Here is a 5,474-nt window from a genome sequence, read left to right on the forward strand (position 1 = left end):
TTACAACCACTTTACTTTTGCAAATGAGTGAAGCTCATTAGTTCTTGCATGACAAATAAGGGGAGTTCCCACTACAACTATTTACAGAGCCATAGTGGCTTATTGAAATGATGTTCTAAGATACTGTGCAAATATAAAATGGCCAAGAATAATTGCCGTCGCCTCTTCATCAACTCCCCGCATTCCACTCTACAAAATCATCATCAACTCAATTAGTAAAATAAATAAACAGCACATAATTAACCATTACGCCCAGCTATCCCAATTGCAGTTAACCACTACAACAGGAGGGTGCCCAATCTCGTAACAGAGAGAGAGAGAGAGAGAGAGAGAGAGAGAGAGAGGAGAGGAGAGGATGGGATCGTTAAAAATGAAATGACTTGGTGGGAGTCGGCAATGAGTTGGGCTACATGGTCCCTCTAACTGCCCTCCATTGCATTGCTTATTATGACAATGGCTTATTATGACAATGGCTGTCGAGTCCCTTGTGGTGTCCAAAGTAGCCAAAAGTTTCTCGCAACAAATTGTGTGCTCACCATGGGGTTGCATCTTGCGTTTCCAAACGCAAGTTTGAAGCCTCTGGTGAAGCAATGAAGTCATTTATTTTGCTCAAAAAATGACATCAGTGAGAAAGATCTGAGGCAATGTGGTTTCAACTCAAAGCTTATGATTGCAGGTTCACAATGGGAAAATCTACAAAGAGGAAGACAACAAAGTCAACATCTGCTGAGCAAAGTCCCAACAAAAGTTTAAAGAAGAAACTGGCTTTTGTATCAGTTGAAGCTGAAGAGATTGATGTTGACACAAACCCTTTACCTCAACCAACAAATGTCGTGCAGGACAAAGATGTAAACTGTGAAGTTATAGAGGATGATGATGAAGATGGAAACAATGCTCTTATAGCAAGTAATATCCAGCTGGCTGCAGGTGGTGATGTTATTTGTCATTGCAGGGTATTGCTAGCTGATAAGTGTCCTCGCATACCTCTATGGAGGTTACTACCACATGCCAAAGTAAGACGTCTCCGAAAAGATGTAAGTTCACTTAAAATTGCATTTGCTACAGAGAACTATATGCCAGAGAAGGGAACGTTTGTTGTCTCCACTTGTCTTTGCAATGGGGAAGAAACCTTGGTAACAGATATCATTAAGGCTTATTGGGATCCTATGTGGCTGAAAGCAGATATGGAGTTTGAAAAAGAGGTATCCTTAAAAAGAGAGCTGAAATTTATGTCAAAGAAAATGTTTTATGTGTGGGAGGGGAATCACAGGACAAAGGCTTGGATGGAAGTTATAACCCTACTTTTTAAAGAGGATAAATCAAGACGTGTGAGAGTTATGTGCACTCTCATAGATCCAAGGAAGGTTCCAGAGATAGCCCTTCTTGCTTCTTTGCAACGCATGAACGTGTAAGTTTCTTTTTTTTTTGTAATTTTGATTGTGCATTGTTCTCTCAAAGGTTTAATTAATAACTTATCATATCCTTCTTTATGCAATAGGCTAAATGAGCATGCAGTGATTAAACCATTGCTTCGAGATGTGCTAATTGACACCAACAACATATGTGGGAGTGATACAAAAGAGTATATTGAGTCTCTAAAAGAGGAGGAGAATAAGTTAGTCAAAGGTTGTAGAAGCAAAGAGTCATGGTTTCCATTTTCGAGAGGTTACTTGGCAAGGCTTGTGTTTCAGGTTCTTAATTAAACTTTTTTTTGTATAGATAGATTTGGTATGTGAAATTATAAATTTTATTTGTAAGCTATGTAAAGGTTGAATATAACAAGGAAGTTGCATCGGCAACGGAAAAAATTGAAAGAACTATGCTAGAAGAACAAAGGGAGGATACGTTACGAAAGGAGAAGTCAAAGATTCAGAAACGAATTTCGGATAGAATTGGCAAGGTGTGTTTATTTTCACAAAACAAGTAATTGAGTTATTTTTCATTTTGAGAATTTAGGTATATATAATTAAACTTCTGTCAGGTTTTACTTTGCATACATCCCAAACTGGGTGAGCAATGGAAAAAGACATTGTTTGATTTGCAATTTGAGGGTAAAGATTCATATGTGACATTGGAGAAACTTAGAATGCTTGCAACTTCTGATTTACAATCTAAAAAAAGAGTTAGAATTTTGAAACTATTAGAAGCTCCAAGAATTACAAGGGAGCAATACTTGATACCTACAAGAGAAGCTGATTTTAAAGGGTAAGTCAATTTATCATTTAGAAGTATTGGAAGACATTGGTATGTCTAAATACTAAATTCATGTTTTTGCATGTTAATTTGTGACAGTTGGTTGGTGAGAGAAATCTTTTTGGATAGGGTTGAAAGCGTGGCCATGTCCTTACTTGAATCTTCACTTGAAAGCATGGAGGAGCCAACGACAATGCCACTAGACCCTACTTTAAGAAAGTACTTTGATGGAGTGAAGTTGGAAGCCCGTAAGTATATGTTTCAAATGTTGAGAAGTAGAGATGCAAGAGGGGATCTCAAATCAGGAAAAAGTGGTAATGAGACAAAGAAAAATAAGTCCATGGAACTTGAAAAAGCGGCACAACGTGTTGTTTTTAGGTAAATTGAATGCTCTTTGCTTTGATTGTTTTTTATGTCCATTGATGTGAATGTTTTTTTTGAATATATGTGTCTATTTTAGGTTTTTTAAACACCTTGTTGTCAAGAAGATTCTTGGTGAAATACCAAGTGTTTGCAAGGCATGGTGTAAAGTGGATGACTCTCCTCTATGCATGTTTCCTTCTACCATGCAAGGATTAAGTAAATGGGAGATAGAAAACTGTCCATGGTGGATAGACTTTTGTATGAATTGCATGCCAGTAAGAGATCCACAGCTTCTACGGCTACTTTGGACAAAGAGGCTACAAAGAAAGACATCACTAGCAAATCAAGAGGTTAGTCTTTTCTCCTAAATACAACCATTTGATACAAGTGTTACAAGCTTTTGGGTTCTCTTTGAATGTGTGTCGTTTTATGGGTTTTCTCTATATTAGGTTATGGTGAGAAAGACATTCATACTCACGAGATTGCAGAAATTCTTGTAAAAGGTGATAATGTATTAGGTGAGTTTTTATATAAAAAGCATGATATCTTTGTGTGCTCTTTTGATTTCCTAAAGAGTATTTATGTGTGTGTGTGTGTGTGTGTGTGTGTGTGTAACTTGCAGAAGACTCAACTCTTGCAAAGGAATTTGTGACATATATTCATAATGGGCCATCAAAGATAGAATCTTATAGAGACACATGTTTTGAATCTATTTTTGGATGTTGTGTTGGTGATTATATTGAAATGGGTAGAGATTTTGAGAAAGGAAGAAAGAATGAGGTATATGGGAAGATGCATGAGTTTTTTAGCTTGCATTCTTATAAAGACCATCATTATCATCATGGAGGGGAAAAAGTGAAATGGGCAGCAGGACTTGTTTTGATAGACTTTCCCACAAGTATGGTGGGAATAGATGTTGGTGAGGAGGTTCCTTTGTGGGATATGTTGACAGAGGCTCATATACGCTATGGTATCTCCATAGGGGCTGCTAGTCTTGCTGATGATGGTTGGTTGGTCATGATTACCCCATTGGATGGTAATCCTACTTACATTGAATTTTTCTTAAAAGATTTTATTTTTGTTCTTTTCTTTTTTGAAAATTTTGTGGTTGAAACTTGTAGGTCCTAACCTCACTTGGATTGAAAAGTATGCATATTGTCAAGGTCTAGTCGTGGCAAGAAGAGTGGTGATGGGAAGCAAAATACCATATGGAGGTTGCAAACAAGGAGAAAACACTCGCAGTGTGAGTAATTGTATAACAATTGATAATACCAAGCTCTAAAAGTAATGATTTGATGATTTAGTACTAATACTTTTCTATTGTGATGTGCATGATAGGTACGATGTAGCATACTCATATTTGCTCATCGAATGGGTTACTATCCAACTTTGTATTTTGAGGATAGTAAAGCTCTTTTCAAAGGTAATTCATTGCAAAGTGATGATGATTTTTGGGCTCATTACATGCCTGAAAGCAATAAGACACAACATCCACAATCCTCTAGATTGATTCGTGGAGCAGTTCAAAAGAGTATGAGCTTCATGGCTTGTGTCCTACGCACTTGTTGTTCTCCAGGGGGTTTAGTGATTGACATGGGTTGTGGTATGGCACCACTATCACATGCAGCCATGATATTGGGATATACATGCTTTGCTTTTGACAATGATGCATCAATCATCAAGGATTTGGTGGAACCTATTAAGCTATCAAGTGAGAAGAGGCCAATTGCATCAAAGGAAAAAGAACATACAAGAGGAGGGAGGAGTTTGTGGTCAAACCGCTTGGAAATCCTTTTTTGATGGATGACTAGTAAGTTTTACATTGGGTGTCTCGTAGACCTATGCTGCTTACTTTGGATGAATACTTGCATGGATATTTGACTTATAAGTAACCTCTTGGTACTTTCTTTATTTAGTTTTTAGTCTTGAGATGGTGGATTGTGTGCCATAGACATGATGATGTTCTTTGTGGCCTTCTTTTGAAGTTAGTAGCTATAGTATAAATAAGATTGATTTCTAGTCAATGCTCTTTCTTTATGTATGTTTGTTTATCAATGTGTATGTCATGAAAAGTTACTTTTTTCTTTGTGCCTTTGTTAAGCTTCAAGATCAGTATCATTGTGGATATAACATTGATTGTTATTGGTGGGAACACTTTCCCAGTACGCTTCCTTTTTATGCAGAGCTAGAGGCACAAAGAATGGCGAAAAATGACTCATTTGATGATGATTTTGTTGCTACTCCAAGGAGGAAAAGAAGAAAGTGTGATTTTGTTGATGATGAGTGTGAGGATGATAAATAATTGTACAACTTGAAAACATTTATCTGGATGTTTACTTTGATAGCATCTTATTGTAGTGCTCGCTAATTATGCTTTGATTTTAAGGGGTACGTAAGGTGTTATTATCGATTTTGAAAAACCAATTGTTGTCTCTTATGAATGGTAACCATGTGTTTGTGGATGAAGCAATTTATGTAAAGTGTGGTTGTTAATATGGAGAGTGTGCTTGTTAATATGTCCTTCTCAATCAATACGTCTACTTTGGTGTCTTTTCCATAGTATGGTCTCTTTGGTCTTAAATCTTTGTGTTTTTTTTTACATTAGAATCATGCTTTCTATTCTAATCTCTTTGGTTTTTCATCAGTTTCTCTTTGTTGTTTAGTTTGTTTGTTACACACACTCTCTCTAGTCATGATCTACATATGAGAAGTATGAGCGGATTATTTGTGTGTCTCTGTAGAAAATTGTAATTATAATCCTCCTCATGTCAGAAATATTTTTGTTTATGGTTTAATGACAAAAAAGTCATGGATATTTATGCCTTAAACATATGGCAAGCATGGTAAGTACTAAACATATGGTAAGTACTAACTTAAGGAGAAAATGGAGATAAATTTATTCTAGAATTAACAATGCT

The 5,474-nt window shown here is 36.4% G+C and overlaps 1 pseudogene; it reads left to right on the forward strand.

Moving 5' to 3' along the window:
* The first annotated feature begins 644 nt into the window (after positions 1–644).
* Positions 645–4,858, forward strand: LOC147429791 (uncharacterized; annotated as a pseudogene).
* Positions 4,859–5,474: the final 616 nt, after the last annotated feature.

This window comes from Adiantum capillus-veneris, chromosome 22, assembly GCF_014529385.1.
Source record: "Adiantum capillus-veneris isolate H3 chromosome 22, ASM1452938v2, whole genome shotgun sequence".
Lineage (NCBI taxonomy): Eukaryota > Viridiplantae > Streptophyta > Polypodiopsida > Polypodiales > Pteridaceae > Adiantum > Adiantum capillus-veneris.